At 28.9% G+C, this 25,568-nt stretch overlaps 1 protein-coding gene across 1 annotated transcript in view; it reads right to left on the reverse strand.

Annotated features, from left to right (window-relative positions):
- Nucleotides 1–9,268: 9,268 nt before the first annotated feature.
- Nucleotides 9,269–25,568, reverse strand: part of LOC126748806 (toll-like receptor 6) — a 71,307-nt gene continuing 55,007 nt past the window's right edge. The window contains exon 2 of the mRNA XM_050458273.1: nt 9,269–10,823. The gene's annotated coding sequence lies outside the window, so the exon portion shown is untranslated. The remainder of the gene's footprint in view (nt 10,824–25,568) is intronic.

Consider the following 25,568-nt stretch of genomic DNA (forward strand, 5'->3'; position numbering starts at 1 on the left):
CCAAATAATGCTTAAGGTCCATGTTTCTACAAGCAATAATTTTGGAAATATTCAGCCTCATATGAAGTAGTTTGCAAGAAACAAGTTTGCTTTGTAAGGTGACTAGTCGCTTTGAAGTCCAAAATCTGGAAAACTAGTATAGCAATTTTTCTGAAACAAGAAGCATGTTATTTAGAAACATATGCTCGCTAAATAATGGTTAAAGTCCATGTTTTCCCAAGCAATAATTTTGGAAATATTCAGCTTTACATGTAGTAGTTTGCAAGAAACAAGTTTGCCCTTTAAGGTGACTACTCGCTTTGAAGTACAAAATCTGGAAAACTAGTAGAGCCATTTTTCTAAATTAAAAAGCATAGTATTTGAAATTGTATTCTAGCCAAATACTGCTTAAGGTCTATGTTTCTCCAAGCAATAATTATGGAAATATCCAGCCTCATATATAGTAGTTTGCAAAAAACAAGTTTGCTCTATAAGGTGACTACTAGCTTTGAAGTCTAAAATCTGGAGAACTAGTAGAGCCATTTTTCTAAAACAAAAACATGTTATTTAGAAACATATGCTCGCCAAATAATACTCAAAGTCCATGTTTTTCCAAGCAATATTTCTGGAAATATCCAGCCCCATATGTAGTAGTTTGCAAAAAACAAGTTTGCTCTTTAAGGTGACTACTCGCTTTGAAGTGCAAAATCTGGAGAACTAGTGGAGCCATTTTTCTAAATCAAATAGCATAGTATTTAAAATTGTATTTTAGCCAAATAATGCTTAAGGTCCATGTTTCTACAAGCAATAATTATGGAAATATTCAGTCCTATATATAGTAGTTTGCAAAAAACAAGTTTGCTTTTTAAGGTGACTACTCGCTTTGAAGTCCAAAATCTGGAAAACTAGTTGAGCCATTTTTTTGAATTAAAAGCATAGTATTTGAAATTGTATTCTAGCTAAATATTGCTTAAGGTCTATGTTTCTCCAAGCAATAATGTTAAAAATATTCAGCCTCATATATAGTAGTTTACAAAAAACAAGTTTGCTCTATAAGGTGACTACTAGCTTTGAAGTCTAAAATCTGGAGAACTAGTGGAGCCATTTTTCTAAATCAAAAAGCATAGTATTTAAAACTGTATTCTAGCCAAATAATGCTTAAGGTCTATGTTTCTCCAAACAAAAATTTTGGAAATATCCAGCCACATATGTAGTAGTTTGCAAAAAACAAGTTTGTTCTTTAAGGTGACTACTCGCTTTGAAGTCCAAAATCTGGAGAACTAGTAAATCAATTTTTCTAAATTAAAAAGCATGTTATTTAGACATATATGCTTACCAAATACTGGTTAAGATTCAAATTAATCCAAGAAATAATTTTGGAAATATTCAAGTTAATATTTGGTCGAATCTGAGGAACACAATTGCTCTTTAAAAGATGACCAGAGTCTCACTATCTTTGAAGTCTCTTAACTTCTCCACATGCTTATATGTTCTTTTACTCTTGTAGAAACACTTCAATTATAGCGATCTACATAAATTGTTAAACAGTCATTTTAATTAAACGCATACTCCCAGTTCCACGAGTCATTGACGATCTCTATAAAATGATGTTCTATGTAAGAAACGTGACTTTTCCAGGTGATTGAGGTCATTAATTAGGAGTGAACGTAGGTAGAAACTCACAAAATTAACTTTTTATTTATTCACTTTTTGACCTAACTCTCTATCTTAGTCCTACGAATCATTGATCATTGATATAAACTGATGTTCATCGTCTGTAAGGAGCACCACTACGTAAGAAAAGTGACTTTTCCAGGCAATTGAGGGCATTAGTAACGAGTGAATTTCAGAAGAAACTGAAAAACTGACCACTCACTTTCTGGTTCATAAAACTGGAAAACTAGTGGAGCTATTTTACTAAATCAAAAGGCATGTTATTAAGAAACATATGTTCGCCAAATATTGCTTAAGGCCCAATTTAGTCCAATCAATAATTTTGGAAATATTCAATTTAATATCTGGACGAACACATTTGCTTTTCAAGATGACCAACCATTTTCAAGTCCAAAAATTGGAAAATTAGCTGTATTTGTCAAATATTGTCACTGATCTATACGAGTTCAAGTAATACCTTTGGACTTATTAATGTCATATGCAGTATGTTCGAGAAAATATTTAATGCCTAAGGTGGCCACTCAATTCAAAGTCTAATATCGTAAAAAATAGTCGAGCTATTGCAATGTAATAAAAAAATATGTTATTTATAGAAGAATGCCTTTATCTATAAAACTAGTTGAGGTATTCCTATGAAACAAAAAAAATGTTTGCTACTGGTAACCGGTGTGTCAAAAAACAGCCTTTAAGTAAACCCGGTTCACCTATTTACTCCCACAAAGCAAAAAACACATTTCCAGTAAAATTCTCCTTAGGGAAAATTGATTTAAAAAAGTTATCATTTTTTTATAGCATATTTCGACATAAAATTGACTAAGCGTCGCTATTACCATCTGATTGCCGCGAAAAAAGTGCTCCCTTGGAAAAAATAAAATAAAATAAAACTGGCTGCGATTCAATAGCAAGAATTATCGATTTTAACCGTCAGAGTGTCGGGATGAATGAGCTTCATTAGCGTGTCAGGAAGAATGATACTTTTATCGTTTTTGAACGTTAGGCACCCGCTTAAAAATGGCTTTCAATGGGCCAATTTGCTGTCGTAAAAGTTCAAATGTGCGTTTCAAGTATTTTTTTTTTTTAAATTGAATTGGGGCGAGTTACGTTATCGGGCGGTAATAGGGGAAAACAATAAAAGTACCTTAAAAATCTTGAAGTCAGCTGTTTGCTTTACCTGAGAACAACATAAAAGCACAGAAAGTCCCATCAATAACAAAATTATGAAGCAAATGACCCAAAACCAAAAGTCACCGTGCATTTTTACGGCATTCGAATCTCAAGAAATGCCATTAGATTCCATTCCGAATCCAATACAAATTGTATTCTCGTTCGACACCTTTTCTCTTGACCCATTCAGGCAACACAATGGCTCTCCATAAGGACCTATTGATCGTTTTAAAAACACCTTTTAAACGTTTCCAATGTCAATCTGCAATTTGTGAAGCTTTTTGTAGCTTTAGGTGCTTCACGCTGAGAGGGATATCTTAAAAACTAATTTTATTTAGTTTATGTCTTAGAGAGTGACGCGGCACAATGGGCACCATGCCTTCACTCTGAATTCAAAGAATTCTATTTTTGGTGATAAATTTTGTGATTGCAGCTGGTTGACAGGTATCACAGTGAACCTAATTTGGTATGGGAAGCTTTATGTTTTTTGCCGATTTTTGGCAATTAATAGAAAATAAGTATTCAATAACGTAACTTTTAAATGTAATAATATTCCCATTAACGTCAGCTTAATTTAAACATTAAATTTAATGCTAACCATACCCGGAATCCTTACGAAATTAAATCAACAAAAGCGAGAGAAATTTGGTTTAACTTGTTAACATAAGCGTGAAGAAAATAAGCAAAAACCAGACATTGTATTTGAAACCACCCGAAACGCAAAAACAATTTGCAATCTGCGCAATATAAAAGTTACACTTTGCCAAAGCGTCTTTTAATTTAAACGAGTTTTTTTTTCATTATATTTTTGGAAAAACGCCTTTCCTGCGAAACGTGTAATTCCCAACTCGCGGTTTTATTTTTAGCATTGCGGATATCTTCCGTCGTGTCTCTTAAGTGTTGCCTCCTTTTTTCAACTTTTAATTGCCACCGACTGTTTATCTCTTTTTTAATTGGGATTTTTGTTTCCTATGCGTCATTTAATTATAAGTTATAGTTTATTCATTTAAAAACCGTTAATTAATTTTTTAATTTAATTAACGTTACTTTTTTCCGTTTCGAGTAATATAAACATAATTAGTACGAACGAATTGCTTTTGAAATTTGAATTGAATCGATGTAAACTTAAATCAAATCACCATAATCAATAATTCTATCAATTCGCGATCAAAATAATTTATTCATTGTTTTAAATCAATAAATTGATGACAATGTTAATAAATTCCAGCTATTAATGACTCATCTAAATTACAGAAAGTTAATCAGTGATTTTATCAATTCACGGTTCTAAGTTAAAATAAAATCAATGTAAATTAACACTAAAATCAATAGACTCAATAGATATTGATTAAATAACCAACTGACTTTAAGCTAATAAATGATAACATCTACTACTTTTTAAGAAATCGGACTTGAATTGCACAAAATATTTTTTCGGCCATTACTACATATGAAATTTAATATTTCCGAAGTTATCGCTTGAAATGATGTGGATCTTTAATAATATTTGATGAACATGTTTCCAGATAACAAGGTTTTTACCTCAGAAAAATAGCTCCACTAGTTTTCCAGTTTCTGGACTTCAAAAGGAGTGGTCACCTTGAAGATCAAACTTATTTTTTGCACACTCCTACATATAAAGCCAAATATTTTCAAAACTATTGCTTCAACTAATTTGGACTTTAAGTAACATTTGGTGAGCATATGTTTCCAAATAACATGCTTTTTGATTCAGAAAAATAGCTTTATTAGTTTTCTAGTTTTTGGACTTCAAAGGTAGTGGTCACCTTAAAGATCAAATTTGTTTTTTGCAAGCTCCTATATATAAAGCTAAATATCTCCTAAACTAATGCTTGAACTAATTTAAGTCTTAACAAATATTTAAAGAATATATATTGCCAGTTACTATGCTTCTTGTTTCAGATAAATAACTGAAGCCGTTTTTTAGATATTGGACTTTAAATCGAGTAATTACCTTTAAGAACCATCCTTCGATACTACTATACCGGCCTGGCCAATGTAGGCCTTAAGTGCGGAAATCACTGCGTTCCTCTAACTCTAAGGAGTTTGTATAAGCAGAAATATTTTTTTCCATTGATTGTCATTTTTCAGGATTTAATAAAATAGCAAATTATAGCATAAAACCAATTCGTGGTTTTTCCTTGCTCTCTTCTCTAAATCAAAGCAATTTTTTTTAATTTCATTGAGTTGCGGCAATTAATGCTTTATCTCAATAAACTTAATCAATAATTTACTATGTTCAAGATACTTAATAATTTTATCAATTAGCGGTTTTAAATTCACGACTTAATCAATATATTATTGATTTTAATTAATACAATGATAATAGACTCAATAAAGATTTATTAAATAAGCAATTATTTTAATTTAATAATTCTAAATTAATTTTTGCCACTTGCAACTTAGCCAACATTCTTTTTTTATGTTTTAAAATAATTTTATCAATTAATGGTTATAAATGGCTTATAAAGATCATAATCAATAAATTACTATAATCAATTCTTAGTCTTTCCTTTCCTCTTGCACTAAATTAAAACAATTATTTATTTTCTCAGATCGGAAATTTTTAATCAATATATGTTTAATCAATAACCTCGACAACTCTCAAAGATTTAATGCCTTCTTTAAATTAAAACAATTTTTTCAATATTATTGAGTCGCGGCCAAATACCTTATTTCAACAAACGTAATCAATAATTTAGTTTAATCAAGGGAGTCAATAATTTCATTATTTCGCGGTTCTTAAGTGATGATTTAATGAATTAATTATTGATTATAATTAATAAAATCATAATTCATTAATAGACTCAATAGAGATTGGTTGAATATTTAATTGATTTATGTGAATGATTTTCAGAAAATTCCATCAATTTGCAGCTGTTTGTATTTCATTGATAATTGTTTTTGGTAAATATAATGATGATAATTCTATTTACTATACTATAACTCATGATTATTAACGGCTTAAAAAAATCATTAAAATAAATCACTATAATCAATTCTCGCTCTTTTATAGCTTCTTATATGAGAACAATCGGCGATTCTAAATCAATGTAAATGCAAATCAATAATTTACTTAAATCATGATAATCATATTTTTTTTTAATTAACTGCTCTTAATGGGATTTTTAAATCCAAGTAAATTTTCCATTACTTCAAGTGGTTAAACCTTAAAAATATATTAACGATATTTTAATCAATTATCCCAGGCCTATTACTTTATTTATTTTTTATTTGTATTTCATTGATAATTGTTTTTGCTGAATATATTGATGAGAGTTTTATTAATTCATGGCTATATACGATTTAAAAAAAATCATTATCAATAAATCACTATAAACAATTGGTGCTCTTTTCTTATATTAGAACAATCGGGGATTCTTAATCAATGTAAATGCAAATCAATAATTTACTTAAATCATGATACTCATTTTTTTTCAATTTACGCCTCTTTTTTTTAAATTTTTTAAAAATATATTAACTATATTTTAATCAATTATCCCAGGCCTATTATTTTGATTACTACATCGTTATTAATTAAACCACCATAATCAATAATTTTACGATAATCAAAATACTCAATAATAATTATTATTTGTTCACGGCTTTTAATGACGTCTCTAAATCAAAGCAAAATTTGCATTAATTAAACTTATTAAATATATCGATGTTAATTTAATCAGTTATCCTAGGCCGATGATTTTAATTATTACATTGTTATTAATAGCTCACCTGAATCAAATCACAATAATCAATAAATTATTAAAATTAATTCCGTTAATTAGTCTTTCCTTTCTTCTTGCACTAAATTAAAACAATTTTTTCAATATTATTGAGTTGCGTCCATTAATACCTTATTTAAACAAACGTAATCAATATCAATTCGCGGTTCTTCATTAATGATTTAATGAATTTAATATTGATTTTAATTAGTACAATGATAATTTTCTAAAAAAATCTATAGACATTGATTGAATAATTAATTGATTTATGTGAATGATATTGCAGCTGTTTATATTTCATTGATAATTGTTTTTGCTAAATATATTGATGATAGTTTTATTAATTCATGGCTATTTACGATTTAAAAAAATCATTATCAATAAATCACTATAATCAATTGGTGCTCTTTTCTTATATTAGAACAATCGGCGATTCTTAATCAATGTAAATGCAAATCAATAGTTTACTTAAGTCATAATACTCATATTTGTTTTCAATTTACGGCTTTTACTGGAGTATTTAAATCAGAGCAAATTTTTTTTAAATATATCAACTATATTTTAATCAATTATCCCAGGCCTATTTTGATTACCACATCGTTATTAATTAAATCACCATAATCAATAAAATACTATAATCAATTCCGTTAATTAGTCTTTCCTTTCTTCTTGCACTAAATTAAAACAATTTTTTCAATAATATTGAGTTGCGTCCACTAATACCTTATTTAAACAAATGTAATCATTATCAATTCGCGGTTCTTCAGTGTTGACTTAATGAATTTAATATTGATTTTTATTAGTACAACGATAATTTACTAAAAAAATCAATAGGCATTGGTTGAATATTTAATTGATTTATGTAAATGATTTTTAGATAATTCCATCAATTTGCATCTGTTTGTAATTCATTGATAATTGTTTTTGCTAAATATATTGATGATGGTTTTGTTAATTAGTGGCTATTAACGACTTAAAAAAATCATTTTCAATAAATCACTATAATCAATTAGTGCTCTTTTCTTACATTAGAACAATCGGCGATTCTTAATCAATGTAAATGCAAATCAATAGTTTACCTAAGTCATGATACTCATATTTGTTTTCAATTTACGGCTTTTACTAGAGTATTTAAATCAGAGCAAATTTTTTTTATCAAATTGATTTATGTGAATAATATTGCAGCTGTTTATATTTCATTGATAATTGTTTTTGCTGAATATATTGATGATAGTTTTATTAATTCATGGCTATTACCGACTTAAAAAAATCATTATCAGTATATCACTATAATCAATTGGTGTTCTTTTCTTATATTAGAAAATCAATAATTTACTTAAATCATGATACTCATTTTTTTTCCATTTACGGCTCTTAATGGGGTATTTAAATCAGAGCAAATTTTTTAAAAATATATTAACTATATTTTAATCAATTATCCCAGGACTATTATTTTAATTACTAAATCGCTGTTAATTAAATCACCATAATCAATAATTTTACGATAATTATAATACTCAATAATTATTATCAGTTCATGGCTTTTATAGTGTCTCTAAATCAAAGCAAAATTTGCATTGATTAAACTTATTAAATATATCGATGCTAATTTAATCATATATCCTAGGCCGATGATTTTAATTATTACATTGTCATTAATAGCTCACCTGAATCAAATCACAATAATCAACAATTTACCAAAATCAATACACTATAATATTAGCAAAATTATTTGTTTTATTGTCCATTGTATTTATACTGTTGCTCATTAAATTGAAAGCATAATCAATAATATTTTAATCAACTGGTCTTGTAATTTAAAAAGCAAATTAAAAGACTCGACTCGATGACTCTTTTAGTTCACAATCAATTGTATTATTAGCTTTAGAAGCATCAAGGCAATTTTATTATTGATTGATGAATGCATGATGGAAATTATCAATTTAAATTATTTAAAGTTGAACTTTATCAATTAATACAATTTTTCCTGATAATCAAATCCATTCATTAAAGAGTTATTAAAGGATTTTTTGAATCAAAACAATGGATTCAGTGCCTTTAGTCGATCACTCATTGGATATGCATGATAGTTGTTCATATAATCAATTCTTGCTAATAAATACTTATCCGAATCATTGCATCACTAAATGATCCTGAATCATAATAATTATTAAATCATGTTTAATTGAATGATAAATTAATAAGAGAGAATGGATTGCATCTATTTGGTTGCACATATAAATTATTCTTATGGATGTGAAAGAATCGTTAAATAGGGCTTAAATACAGATTCTTTAACTCATTTTATCATGGAATATAAAAAAATTCGTGGGAACAATAAGACACTTAACCAGCCATTAATAATCCTTAAATAAAAGAACCGCAAAATTTCGTTTTGAATCGACTGCTCAATATGTGTACGTCGAGAAAAGAAATTTGCTTAATGATCCGAAACCAGAAAGAAATCACGGCCATTGATAAAAGATTATTTATGACACTCTGGGATATAGAAGATCGTTAGAGATTCTTTTGCATTCAATACAATTTGTGCTTCAGGTCCACACCTTTTTTCTTCTCCTTAACAATTGCCGGTGGACACAATGGAAATCGTCCCGGGATGGTCCGCAGATTTTACTGTAGTGACCTTAAGCAGGTAAATTATTTAAAAAAAAAATAAATGATTTAGATTTAAAAAAACACACAAAAAATATTAATAAACATTAAATTTATTATATAATTTCAAATACGAGTTTAAAAGCTTCAAATGTTATATACAACAATTAATATAATATAAATATGTTACTGCTGAAATCTGACTGAAAATATATATTTGCATTATGGTATGTTATTTAAAGGGATAATTACATAGTTTACAATATACAAAATTTTAAATAAGTTACGTTGAAAATAGGTTTTTTAAGAACCCAAGCAACACACGATGGTTTAATAAACGTTTATTTTTGGTTTACACCGAATTTCCACCTTCCAGTTTTTTTTTGAACAATTATTTTCTGCAAAAAAAGCCGTTTTTTATTAACTTTACCCTTACCCCCCCCACCCACCCCATACAACTTACCAGTAAGAAATTGTTTTCCAGAATAATACGGATGAATTACAGCTGGTTTCGTCGTTAATATATAATCTAATAACACTGTCTTTATTTAAATTTATTATAATTATATATGTCGAAATTAATAAATATTTAACACAAAAATAGTACTATTAGATTGGATATTATTGACGAAAAACGTTGATTTTTTAAATGAATTTTTTACTGGGTAAATGTTTGGGGTGGGTGGGGGGGTAAGGGTTGTGTTAATGAAACACAATATTTTTGCAGAAAATATATATTTAATATTTAATTTAATAACACTGTTTTTTAAGTTTGATATAATTTTATATATAAATATTTAATATAAAAACAGCGTCATTAGATTGGATAATATGGACGAAAAACGGTGATTTTTTAAAACAATTTCATCAAATATTTGAGGAGCGATAGCCTTTTATAAACAGAATCGTGTATATTCTACAGTTTAATAAATATACATTGACCATATAAGGTTGATAAATATAGCAAAACCAAAAATTTACCAAAATATGATGTGTTGCTTGGGAACTTTAGTTGTATATAAGAAAAATAATAATGTACATACATAGCTAATGAGAAAGTGATCAATTTGTCACTTTCTGCACTTGATATGTAATTAATTTTAATTAAAAAAATTGTCTACTACACATACTTCGTTGCTGAATTTCAAAACTACTTAAAAACGTTCACAACCATTTTAAATAACAAATCAATTATTAAACGTTATCATAGACATGAAAATTATTGTTTATCTAATTATATTATATATTTATTTATTTAATTCATTATACAATTTTTGCTATTTATTAAGTGGCTTAGATACATATTTATTTAATTAGCGTAGTTCATTATAAGGGAGTATTTTTCGTTTATGAGATTGGTGAAAATTTATTAAATATTATACAATATACAATTATATCACAATAAAAAAGTCATTTTTTTTTACCTATGTTACAAATAATAATATTTTTAAAAATAACTGCCAAAAATCAGCCAAAGCCTTGTAAAGGTTTACACACATGCAGGAAACATTTTAAAAAAATACAATTTTGGCAGTAATTTTTAATGTTGCAAAATTACATGACTAGTAGACTATAGTATGCCTGGCCTCGCTTCTTTTTGGGGTTGCATTATTGCTGCGATGGACTCTTCTGCTGCTAGGTCTAGGCATACTAAAAAAGAAAAAAGAAAATTATTAATATAGTAATAATAACCCCTAAAAAGTTTGCAAAGAAATGTTGACTAATATTAAAAATGTGCATAACTTAAATGGATATGTCGCTTCTTTCGTTATAATAAACTATAAAATATTTAAAAACAAATTGTATATGTATGATGATTGGCAATTAAGTGACGTGAAGCACAATCAATGTGTAATTTAAAATTTCACCGCCTGGTTGTTTTTCGTTGAATTCTTGATTTTATTTTCTGAATTAAACGTAAGTCGTACAGAAAAATGTAATAAGCAAAAAATGAAGAAAATTAAATTCTTTACGATTTATATTTTAAGACTGAAGCCCTATAACAAATAGGAACGAAGTTAGAGAACGCCGAAGTTCAACAAAAAAAGTTGCGAAAAAATTATTTAAAAGCAATGGAGTAATTAAAAAAAAATTATTGTGCTCAACATTCTTTATTTTTAATTTTTTTTGCACAACATTATATTTTATTTAAGGGGTGAGGGGGATCCAATACTGCCTCTTCTAAACATTTTTCTTATTTGAGTCACACCAAAGAACAATTAAATTAAGTGAATAAAAATTATGCAAAACTTAAATGGATACAATTTTATTTTGGCTCTACGATAAGTGGGTTGCCCTTTAGTGCCCAAATAAATAAGGGGTTTAATAATAGGTTGCAAAAAGCAGGCTCTAATAAGATATACACGACTATATCAGATTATCTTGAGTGTAAATAGCCTGAAACAATAAAGAACATTAGCTCTGGTGGTATCGAACACCTTAATGCAAACACCTGGCTTATTATTGATGAAATGATTGTGGCAGATGGCGGATGGTCTGCCAAAAACCAGGTAGATGGCAAAATTCGTTTTTTTTTTTATAAGGCTAATAATGCAACGGGTATTATTAATTAGGGAGGCCTGTCGTGACCTGTTAGATTTATTTTAATGAATTATTTTGTTGGGACATAAAAAGTCTTTTTAATGATACATCGCGAGACTTTTATAACTTTATCTGTCCTACAAAAACTTTTTTGTCGGAGAATTTAAATCCGAACTAGTTAAACTGTTTTCAGAGCATGAAATTGGAACACGGGTTGGACAAGAGTGTCGCAAAATAAATTTATATTTTAACTTCAGGCCGGTTTTAAAAAGTGCAATTTTTGTACTTCCGGGTCGTGCTGGCGAACTTTTCGTGACACTTAAAAATGCATTTAAGGAGGTTTTTTTTTTTTTTAAAGGGAGTAATATAAATGAGGAGTTACACGATTTCCATATAATTTACTATCCAGACCTCTCTCTTCATTCTGTCCATAAACAGGACATTTTTCACGAAATAATCTGATAAAGCTCGCGACCCAGTTTTTTTTTTTTTTTTGCGTTGGCCTTAGGCGCTGTCTCCGCCTCCATGATTGATGATCCGATGACTCGTAGATATTATCCCAGTTATTAATGCATTAGACAAGAAGGGAATTCGGTCAAAATTCGCGAAATTTATCATTGGTAAAATAAAAGGGGTTTTGAGTTAACTTCCATTAGGCCCTAGGGTCTACTTTAATAAATCGAAAGTGACTTTTTTTATGACTATTTTGATAAAGCAGTAACTCATTTGCACTGATTTGTACATTTTTTGTTAAATTAGTTCCACAGTATTGACAATAAGGAATATCATCTTGTCGGCGCACTAATTATTGTTAGTACTAGAAAAAATATCAAAAAAGGAATTTGTTATGTTACCCCCTTAATTTTTTACTACTTAAATTAACTAAACTTAATAAACTCATTAATTTTTTTCCCGTTTAATTGACTTGGCACTTTGCACATAAGACAATTAAAAAAAAAAAAAAAAAAAAAAAAAAAAACACTACATTAAATACACACATTTTAAAAACGGTAGTGGTCTAACACAAACAGTAAAAACTTAGAAGCATTTCCATTGTAATTGCAATTAAAAAAATCAGTGTTTCAAATCATCAACTCAATTATACAACAATTTCTGTTAAGTCCTTGAAAATGGTTAGACGGTTTGGAATCAAGCTTAGGAAAAATACGAGTATACTTATTTAAATTTAGACTTGCATAATTACGCTAAGAAATGTTGAATATGTGCCATAAAATTGTAATAATTACTATGTTATTACAACTAACTATATTTTTATCTTAAACTGAATTTTTACTTAATTGCGATAAAAAATGGCACAACTATTGAAATTTTTATCAACTATAATTTTTTTAAAAAGCAATTTTTTCTCAGGCAATTATGTTCTCCAAAAAACCGTTTTTTATTAACTCTACCCCTACCCCCCCACCCACCCCACATAGCTTACCAGTTAGAAATTGTTTTTAAAGATCATTGTTTTTTAAAATTATACGCATGCATAATAACATAGTTTGTTTATTTAAATCTGATATAACTATGTATATTAATATATATTTAATACAAAAACAGTGCTATCAAATTTGATATTATAGACGAAAAACAGTGATTATTTAAAAGAATTTCTTACTGGGTAAATGTTTGGGGTGGGTGGTGGGCCAAGGGTTATGCTGATGAAAAACAATGTTTTTGCACAAAATATTTCAAATATTTGAGGTGTAATAATCAATTTAAAAAACTACATATCTAAATCCTATAACCAAAAATTTACTAAAAAAATTGTTGAATAAATATATATTTAACGATAATAATATATAATGTGTTGCTTGGCCATTATTTATAAATAGATTTACCATAATGTGAATTTGACGTAATATAGGGCAACTATATGATTATTTAGCAGGTGGATATTCATAATATTGTGGGTATGTAACAATAGTATCAAACAAAATGTTTTTATAATTATCTCCAAAGAATTGCAAATTAATATCCTTTATAATATCGTTTGATAATGGTTTAATATATTAAATATTATCGTTTTGTAATAATGTAACTTCAATAAACGCTTCAGCTAATGGAGGTGAATTTTTGAGAATTATAAAATTTGTTGGGCGTTACAGTCGGAGATAGCGGTTTTGGGGTTATTATTTAATACCACTAAAAAATTACATTTTATTTATTGCACTTTTACATTTTACTTGTATATTTAAATCTACATTCCCAAGGCAATTTTTTAGTTCAATTTAAACAAAAAAGGCTTGGTATCCAATAAAGTTATGCCTATTTTTAAGGAATTCAACAAGTCAGTATATCCATCATGTAACTTTCTGAGAATATTTATTTTTATTTTTATATGTCGTTTAATAAATACAGTAATAATAGTTAACTCTTTTCCATATAAGAGACTGATTTATTTGTAAATTTAGGCTTAAGTGAAACATATTCAATATTAATTAATGAAGAATTTATGTGGAAATTGAGAAAAGTCGGGTTTCAAGACAAATTATGTAATGGTTTTAACAAATTGGACTGGATTACAAGTGACCCTTTAAAATCGTCTTAAAACCTAATAAAACGTTTAAATAATTTTCTGATAATTTTTAATTTTTTTTTCACTTCACGTGCTTGTAATTTATTTTTTTAATTTAGACAAACAAATTATTCATTAAGTTCACATATTCAGTACGTTACTGACCTAAATTGAAACAATATTCACTCCATTCATTAAATATGGCACAAAATACCAAACCTCTTTATAAAGAGCCGATAAATGAATGCCTAAGATAAAACAAATGGATAAAAATACATTAGGATTAAACAGTATTTAAAACTCATAAACAACAACCCATTTAGACAATTGTTTACACTCCCTTAATTCTATAGGTCGCGTAACAGTGACATTATAATCCGTATTAATACCGTTCCATGCAATTTGGCCCAAAAATGTGACAAGGTATTAAGCTCTGTGCATATCTGGTTGTTGAGCTCGACTCTTGATCCTTTAATTAATATACTCTCGAGCAAGTAAAATTATTGAAGTTAGAAGGCGGATTACGTGACAGGATAAGCCGGTTTACACTGTTACTTATTGTCAGTACGTATTAATACAAGTTTCCCTGCATGTAGACCTAAGAAAATATGATTTTCTAATCGGTTATATTCACACAAACCTCAACATTTATTTAATCAAAAACGAAAGGGGTTGCAACAAAATTTGCATACAAAATTATTAACCTAAATGTTGTAAAATTGATTCAAATTCATATGATTTTGTAAATTCGAATGTTGCGTCGGACCGAAATTTAGGAACAATGACGGATCATATTAAAACCGGGAGAGCAGAAATATCAGGAATCGGGAATTTATTACGATTATTTTAACAATAGGGAAGTTTTTTCGTCAATTAGATATTGTTTTTGTTCATTTCATTTCAAAGCATAACTTTGACGGATACGATTAACTGTTTATTTGCATTTAAAAAATACAGATAAAAAATATTTATATATTTAAAATATTTATGCATAAGCCACTTTAGATGCATAACTTTCACGGATATGACTAACGTTTTATTTAAATTTTAATAATCCAACTGCCCTAATTAGGGCTTTGAGAAATAAAAGTACCCCAAGATAAATTTCCACAGTAAAATACACAAAATTCTACTTTGCCAGTATTGTTGTTAGTGTACGGCTTAGCTTGTACCCAGAAAGCTTTTCGTACATTTTCATTTTGTACCAGTCACTAGACAAATTGGCTATTAATACAGAAATAGCATCACACTGAGGTGGAGGCGTGTCGGCTCGCTTAAGCCGACTGAAATACCTAAACAGAAATAAATTTCTGTAATTGTTGGATAAAGAAGTTTCCACGAATTGCTTTATTTTCTTTTTTGGTGGGGTTTTAATCGGATTATGGGCGGATTTCGGTGTTAAACTTAAAAGATTAACAACGGCGACACGGAGCAGCGGTTAGACCTCCCATATTGGTTAAGACCTTTTGTACATTTTATATATTTTTTGTTGTTTGACATATCATGCATAACTTTAATGTATTTGACGCCTTTTTTTATTTTTAAGAAATATTCTTATTTATCCAATCCAGGTCAAATTACAATGAAATAGTTAAGCTTCTTAAGTTACATTAAATCACTTAAATATGTGCATTATTTTATTGGATACGACACTCAATTTTTTATTTTCTTAAATTTAATAAATGATGCATACATATGTTTTTATAATGATATAACATACTTACTTATACAAGCATTGGTTGGAAAGTTGTGAGGTGAAATTGCAACAAAAAAAAATCTTGCTCATTAATTTTTTTATAATTTAAATGTGCATAACTTTAATGGATACGGCACCTTCATATAATTTTTGTTTAATAAATTATATATAACGTTAATGTATATGACGCCTTTTTTATAATTGTGGCAAATTTGCCTTTTTATCTAATAAGAAATAAAAAATAAAATAAAATTAAATTAAAAATAAATATCAAATAATTGAGCTTGAGTTTTTTTATAAAATTATTTAAAAATGTGCATAACTTTTGAATTATTTATTACTTTTTATTAAAATATTGAGCTTCTTAAATTTATATTAAATTTCTAAATATAATGCATAATTTTATTGAATATGACGCACAATTTTTTTTTGTTCAATAAATGATAAGGTAAAATTGTAATTTTACTGTAATTATTTTATAATAAAAAAATAAGGTCGTAAACAAAAAAAAAACAATTTTGTAATAATTTTGTTTAATAAACGTTAAATTTTTATATCTGTGTTGAGTACGCCGCTTTTTTTATATACTGAAAATGAATTACAAAATCCAATTTTTTTCAATTAAATTCTTACAAAATGTGCACAACTTTAATGGATGTGAACCTTTTTTATATTTTAAAGAAATACACTGTTTTATCAAATTGGAAATCCACAAATTTTATTAAAGAATACGCATCTACAACAAGGAAATACACTAAAAATTAAATTATTTAGCTTCTTAAATTTATATTTAATTACTAAAAAATTATATAATATACATTATGCTTTAGTTCGCATATTTACTCTAATTGTTTAATAATTAAAAAACAATGTCGCAAACAGACAAAAATTAAGTAATTTATGTTGATGATTTAAATGTGCTTTATTGAGAAATCAGTTTTTTTATATTTAAATTTTGTGGAACTCCTACAAAACGTGCATAACTTTAATGGATACGGAGCCTTAATATATTTCCTCCTTTGTTTGATAAGTGATGCATAACTTAAATGGATGCGACTATCGTTAAATATTAGGGTAAAAATAAAGCCTGCGCATACGAGCCTATAATAACGTTTCCGTAGTATTTACAAAGCATTAAATTCCCCACGCGATCCGTTTTACAACAGCCGGGATTAAAATTGTAAGTGTAAAGCCGCGCAATTATTTTCTCGTTTCCTCCTGTGTGACACACGAAAAAAACATACGAAAAAAAAAGAGTGAGAACGATTTAATGCAGGAAGATGGCCATTATGGCTACTATAGGTGATTAAAAAATATTTATACTTAAACCATCATAAAGAGCTTTTTAGCACGTTATTATGGTTGAATTTTAAGGGAGGTTCACGTTCTATGAATGTGTTATCGGAATACGCCTATCATATCCTAAGCTTCAGATTAAAAAAGGTGTATGCAAAAGGTGTCAAAAAAATTAATTGAATTATGTCGGGGTGACGTAAATCCGTACATATCTGCATCCCACAGGCTGTCATCCAGAGCGGCAAGTCAAAAAATTGAACAGGGAGGGATGTCAGAACAAAACCTGCTGTGTGTTGAACAAATTACGTCGATCGGTTAAACATGACACCGAGAAATAACGCGATCCGTTTGTGACAAATTTCATTTTTGTTTCGAACGAATTTATACGTTTGTGCTTTTACGTTTTTTTTGTCATGTTTAATTGCCCGGCATTCAATAGAACTTTTTATGGCAACAATCATCCTTGAATGTCAGAGATTAAAGATATCGTTGATTTGTTTGCTAATGTTAACATTATTGATGTGTGCATAACCTAAATGGATGCGATGCCCTAACAGTAAAAATTCAATTTAGACCTTCTGATATAAAAGTGGCATCGCGTCCATTTAAGTTTAAGTTGCATAATTCTATTCAATATTTAATAATCGAGATTGCTCTAAGGTATATTTTAATTGATTTGCTACGTCCGATTTTTAACATTTATAAAGGCTTTAATTATTGCACAAAAAATAATGAAATGTTGTGTTTGTTTTGCCAAATGCATTTTTAAAATTTAAATTTTTTTAGGGCATATTTTTATTGGATACGCAGCCTTTTTTCTATTAAACTTGCAAAATTGCAATTTTATTTTCAGTTATTGGGGCTGCTGGATATACTTGTTAAATTTATATTAAATTCTTAAAAAAAAAAACGCATTGAAGTTTTTATTTAAATTGTTTAATAATTGGTCGCAAACATTTGTTAAAAAAAATATTTAAAGGAAATTAGCAGTCGTTTTTATTTAATTTAAACAAAAAAATTCAACAAAACGCCTTCTAAATGTCAAAGAGGCCTTATATCCATTTAAGTTATGCCTAATTTTAATTGTTTGCTCAATAATTTGTATCATTTAAAAACTTTTTAATCATTCCAAATTTTCTGTTTGCAAGAGAACACCCCTGAGCTATCTAATTTGGATCTAATGCTCTCGGCAAAGTTTTATCGTTCACATTTAACTTTCTAACAGTGGAAATCCTTTCCCCCATTAAACGTTAAAGAAATTCAGGTGTAGTCATTCAGAACTAATGGCGGGACATTACGTAAATAGGCTGACTATTTCCTTTAACAAATAACGTTCAATTTTTAACCGATCTAGGGAAAGGAATGCCAGTTAAAGTTACCCAGCCGATTTAAAAATCTCGTACCTCAATGAATTGATTTAAAAAAAAAATTACGAATCATCCTTAATATTAACTGAAGCACACGTCCTCAAGCAAACACCAATATTTACATTAGAAAAAATGGAAAATATATATTATGCCCCTGTTCGCCACCGGATTAAGCGTTAAATCGCCCATAATCTGGGCACAAACAAAACCCAAAGTGAAAAAGACTGGGGCACAAAAGCCGCCAAGATCGTAAAAACTCATACAACTTATGACACTAAGTTTGATAAATGACGCTCGGGTTTATTATTGTGGTAAACAGTGAAACTGTAGAATCATCACGATGAAAACTGGGACAAAACGGGTGGGATTTTTAATCGGGGGCATTTGGTTCTATGCATTTATCAGTGTGGAAAATCGAAAACCGTGGTGACGTTAAGGGTGAAAAGCTGGGCTGGTATTAGAGCCATTGGGAGTATTTTGCGGAAATGTGCAGAACTTAAATGGATATGCTGCCTCTATATTTATTTTTAACCAACAGTAGAAAACAAGGAAGCAAAAGGCTCAAATTGTAATGAGGAATTATTTCGTGAAGAGCTAAAGATAAAAAAAATTAGCCAGATCCTGCAGATTAAAGTAAGAATATGAAGTTCACCATTTAAAAAGCATATTTATTTATTCAAAATTTTTAGAATAAAAAATTAATGAACTAGCCTTGTTTTAGATTTCAAGGTTATTTTTCAGGGTCATTTTAAAGTCAACTTTTGTTTTTTAGGTAGAAACCCCTATTTTTTATTCTGGAATCTGAAAGAGCGGAAAATTTTACGTTCATATATGTATTTAGCCTTGGGGTTGAAGTAACCTGTCAAGGTCAAATGGTTTTTGCAACAAGAATAGGGATTTTTTATTCTGGAATCATGAATTTTTCTAATATTTCATAAAATTATACTGCGTTTATTGGGAAAGTTTATATATTTTATTAATGATTAAAATAACATCTTACTAATATTTTTATAGGTCGATAGGTCTGCTATTTTATTTTTTCTTTAAATATTAGCGTTTCTCCTTATTTTTAATATATGTAATTTTTTTCGATAGCTTAAAACAACTTCACCATTTATGCTAATTTATTAGGATAAAATTGTTCTGATTTTTACCATTGCAAAAGACCTAAAAGCTGTTTAAAATTATGTTTAACCGAAGCTTAGATATTGATAGTCGAATGATATTTTTATGTAAACTTATAAATGTAATGTCAATTTTTTAGTGTATACTTTCTAAAGTTTTTTTTTATTAACAACAATTTAATTTATAGATAAATTAATATTCCCAATTCCTTACGAATAACTTATAATTTAGAATTGAAAAGCTATTATCTACTATGCGGTCAGTACCGAGTCATAAGGATTTTTATTGCAGGACCCTTAAGGACTATTAAACAACGTAGGGTACCACTAGTTTTATAATAGTGGTTTAAAGGAAATTTGCTTATAATAAGGAATATTTTAATATCAATTGCAATCGAGATATCGGGTTAATTGTCTCAGAACTACATTTTTTCAAAAGTCACCAAATATCTAAAAAACTGGTAATATGACATAATAATTAGCTGTATAAAATCGGTGTTGCCAATAGCGTATTATTTATTCTGTATATTGTATGTATATATGTATTAATTTATACTGTGCTTTCATTTCAAAACGATCCACCCTTAATAACTTTCTTAAAAAAAAAAAAAAAAAAAAAATATTCATTCATATATTTTGGCGTAGATAAAATATTCATTATTTCTAGACATTTACCGATTTCATTTTCCCATTTGACATATTAAAGTGAGGTTAGCTGGAGGTGAGGAGGTGATTGACAGAACTTCAGTAAATGCATAATTAAGCGTCCCCCTGTCTATCTAATTTGACGTGTTTTTTTTTTTTTTTTTTTTTTTTTTTTTTTTTTTTTAAGAAAGTTATTAAGGGTGGATCGTTTTGAAATGAAAGTACTGTATATACACGTTCGGCGGTTGAAAAATTTCGAATATGATTTTTGCGTAATGTGTAAGAAGGAGACGGAGTAGAGCGAGAACAAACTTGGCTCCACCCTGGGTGGCTCACTGTTGATCAAAAGATTAATATCATTAAATGGTATTGTCATGCGGATAGTACAGAAGAAGTTGTCGGCCGTTTTATATTTGCATATCCTGATCAGCAAGTCCCTACTGCTAAAACGATTTATAATATCTGGCATAAGTTTAAGCAGTCGGGATGTGTAAACCGGTGTGCAAAATGTTCTAGTGGCCATCAGGAACCTCGTCGAACACCTGACGCTAGGATTGAAAAGGAGGTCAGGTGTGTGCTTTTGTGGAAGTAAGTGAACCTTGTTCTAGCTCCCAAATTTCTAAAGAACGTGATATGAACGTATAGTGCGTGATATTTTGAAAAGAAATAAGTACCAAGCCTATAAAATTAAAAACACTCAAGAAATTTTTCAAGAAGAACAAATAAAACGCTTGGAGTTTTGTGAAACCTTAAGAGAAAACATTGATCAAAATGACGACTTCACAAGTAATATTTTATCCACAGACAAGTCATCTTTTTCTCTTCTAGGTCGACATAATTCTTCAGTCGTGAGATATTGGTCTCGGGAAAATCTACATTTGAGTGTACCATTACGAACTCAATACCCGCAAAAGGTAAATGTTTGGGCTGGTATTTTAGCCATATATCACATTGTAGGGCCTTTTTTATTGATGGTACATTAAACTCTTAGAGATATTTGCTTTTATTGCAACAAAATATGATACCCGCTGTATGAAACTTGGATGTTAATTTTGAGGAAATTTGGATTCAACAAGACGGATGTCCCGCTCACAACGCTATATAAGTGCAGGACTATTTAACAAACACTTTTCCTGAACGGCTTATTTCCACAAGAGGTACCATACCATGACCTGCGCGATCTCCAGATCTGACTAATGGGGCTATTTGACGGAAATTCTTTACCAACACCGACATGAAACAGCCGCTAATTTAGTCAAATTGCGGCTTAGAATTATTAATATTTCTAAGTCCATTACACCTGAAATGTTAGCCAATGTACGTAGAGAATTTTACGACAGGTTGGGATACTGTGAAGCCCAACAAGGAGGTGCATTTGAACATTATTTAAGAGTTATTTTTCATTTTATTTTAGAATATTGTATTTAGTTTTCATCAAATGTTTTTAAAATTTGACCATATTAAAGTTGTTTTTTTGACTTGCGATTATAAGCACGTTAAAAAACTTCCAATACTTGATTCGAGGCTAACCTACCCATCTCCAAGCACTTGATATCACTGCGAGCAAGCCGAAATTAAATTCACATTGCGAGCGGTACGGAGAATCGGCGTCGCTATCGGTAGGAGGTTACCGATGCAGTCATTCTCTGTCTACTCTCTATCTATTAGGTCTAATACATTAAAACTCAATCCGTAAGATTCAACTCGCCAAACGTGTATATGGCCAAATCTTGTAATTTTTATTAAAATGCCGTTATAGGATTTTGATAATTATTGTTTAGTCAGAACAGGACACACTAAATTATACACAATTTAATAGTTTAAATGCAAATAACTCGAAAAGTATTGGTCGTATTGAAAAAACTTGTTACCAAAAAATGTTGTCCGTAAAATTTTCCATATAAAAGTTTAATGGGTATTATAATAATAATAATAATAATAATAATAATAAGTCTTTTATTTGCCACTATTTAAATGATACTATTTAACATCTTAAACTATATCTATTTACAAAATAACAAAAAAGGAGCTAAAAAAACAATTTTAAAAAGATACAGGTTTAACCTCCTGTGTAAAGTAAATAAGTAAATTACAAAACTCAAAAATAAAAAAAACAAAATAATAAGTCTAAATTATCTATAAATTTACATATTTCCAAATAATACCATATTATCTATATTACTCATAACATAATCCTATACTATTCCAGACACACGCCATACACATATGTGTATATTGACATTACTAGTGTAATAACAACTACTATAGCAACACAATAACGCTCAGTGCCAAATGAATGCGATAAAAATTTAACAGGGAAACATTTTATTATTTTAAAAATTTCTTATAAAAAACTTTCAGGAATTTGGTTATATACGATATATATATTAAATGAAAAAGATCGTTCGTAAAAAGACGTTGTGTGCAGCGGCGGAGAAATTAATCCTCTATGCCTTAAATTTAAGGAATGAACATCCGTTCGGAATCGAATTTTGTTTGTCAAATACGAGGGACAATTAGAATGAATTACCGAATGAAATAAACTTGAAGCATGTGACTTTCTTCGACATTCCATAGAGAGCCATTTGGTTTCATGCAGTTTGTAGCTTACCGGTTCGCGGCGACGAATACCGTATATAAATCGTAAACAAGAACCCGTTGTATACTGTCTTTATCTGTTTGATCCAAGCATGGCCCATACACTACGTCAGCAAAATTAAAATGACTCTAAATAAGTTTATTTTTTGTGATATTGAAAGTAAATGCCTAGACGGAAACAATTTTTTTAAATTTGCATACATTTACTTACATGCTGTTTGTATCGAAGGTTGGTGTCAATATAAAGCCCCAAATTACGAGAACAATTAGAATGCGGAAGTTGTTCCGCAGAAGCCATTAAAATTAGATCTTCTTTAAGTGCTCTCCGATCCTTACCAAAAATTAAAAAGTTTGATTTTGATGCATTTATTACTAAATTGTGTTTAATAGAAATACTAATAAATTGCTGGTAGCACTTTGTTTTTGCTTAGGAAAAATGAAAAATATAGCTGTGTATCATCTGCATACAAATGAGCTTTGCAATGTTTTAGGCAACTAGTAAGGTTAAAAGTATAAATGCAAAACAAAATTGGCCCCAGGATAGAACCTTGTGGTACCCCACACACCAGTGTACCTTCGGATGATACACCTTTGCTGGTGTATCATCCGAAGAAATAATTTTTAATGAGAGAAAGTGCATTATAGTCAAAATCGCATAAAACAGTTTGTGATTGATTCGGTCAAATGCCCTGCTATACTCTAACAGCACTAGTGCAGTAGATTTTCCACGATCAGTGGCTCCAATTATATCATCTGTAATTTTCAAAAGTGCTGTTGTACATCCAAACCCCGATCTAAACCCTGATTGATATTCTGGTAAGATTTTGTGGGAATCAAGATACTCGCTTATCTGAGCATTCATTATCTTCTGCATAACCTTGGATAAAACTGGCAATATATTTATGGGCCTAAGATCATTGTAATCATTAATGTTTTGTTTTTTTAAAGGTGCATAAATCTTTGACACCTTCCAAACATTAGGAAAACAATTTTCCAAAATACAAGAATTGACAATATGAACTATATACGGCAAAAGCGTATCCACACACAATAGAAACATATCAAAATTTATCTGATCCACCCCGTTAGCAAGCGACTTTATTTCAAACAAATACTTTTGCACAACATCGATGGATACGACACGAAAATTAAATTTAGTTGTTGGCATCTCAAGTTTTTGATTGTTTCTGTAAAACTCTAAAAGTTCTACATCTATTGGGTTATTTTGTTCTGATGTTTGAATAAAATGATTATTTATATTGTTATTATTAAAATTAGAGGATACCGCATGACCAAGATACTGTCTTGTCTCTTGACGAATTGCAACATTAGTTTGATTTTTAATTTGTTTGTAGAAATTCCAGTTTGCATCAGTTTTTGTCTTTTGGTATTTTTTTTCGCTATAGATTTCAAGTTACAAGCGCTTGAATAAAATAAGTAAGAAATAAGTGCATAATGGTAATTTCTATAGTGCACGCCTATAAGCGTGGTGCGTATATTTGCGTGGTCTAATTCTATTTTTACTACTTTTATTATTTTTACAAATTTCATATTGTTTGATTGACCGTGAGTGGCATAACTGAAGAATTTAAAAAATCGCTTATTTTATTCTTAGAATAATTCGAAAGAAAATTAATTTTGTCCTATTGTTCAAATCTTCGTGAATAAATATTTACAGCAATGCAAATTGACCGCAAATATAAGCAGATATGCAGAAATTCTAAATCATTTTTTATTTACATATGCAAATTTGTTTATTATAATGCGTTGTTGTGGCACTTAGTAGTAGCGAATTAATTAAAATAGTTAAAATAGAGTTATACCACCTTACACTCGTACACTCTAGAAATAGCCAATATGCAGTAATTTTTTATTTATTTTATTTAAGCGCTTGTATCTTAAAATCCGTTGCGAATTTCGATATATAACAAATAACCTTTTTTTTAGAAAAATTTACGGGCAACATTTTTTATTAACAATTTTTTACCATATAACCAATATCTTTTGAGTTATTTGCATTTAAACAATTAAATTGTTTATAACTCTTTGTTGCATGTTCTGTTAAAAAAAAAATTATCAAAATCGTGTTTAGGTTAGTTCTTTAGCAAATGAAATAATTTTTTTGCTTTATATGATTTAAATTAACGACGTTTCCTTGAACGCCATATTGAATTATACATTTTTAATTTATAAACAGCTCTACCAAATAATCACATCGAGTGTAAAGACTGGGACACATGTTGTGCAGATAGAAAATTCCCATTAAAACTGTCCAATTGTATTTATTTCTATAAGTAAAAAAAACGCATTCAATTCATTCTTTATGTATCAACCATAAATTGGCAATAACATTCAATCAAAACGGTAAACAAAAAACCCATCAGACTCATCAATTACTGACGGACCCTATTAATTAAAAATTAAAACTGCTTTGAAGCTGATATTGGCAAAAGTTTTAAGCTAAATTATTGCCCATATAACGGGTTATCCATATTCGTTTGATGTGTAATTTGACGCATTTCAAAAATTGACAAATTAAACTACAAATCAGGAGCGTACGATCAATAATTTATTTTATCGTAAATTATGCTTAAAACATTTTTT

The sequence above is a fragment of the Anthonomus grandis genome, chromosome 22 (assembly GCF_022605725.1).
Source record: "Anthonomus grandis grandis chromosome 22, icAntGran1.3, whole genome shotgun sequence".
Classification (NCBI taxonomy): domain Eukaryota; kingdom Metazoa; phylum Arthropoda; class Insecta; order Coleoptera; family Curculionidae; genus Anthonomus; species Anthonomus grandis.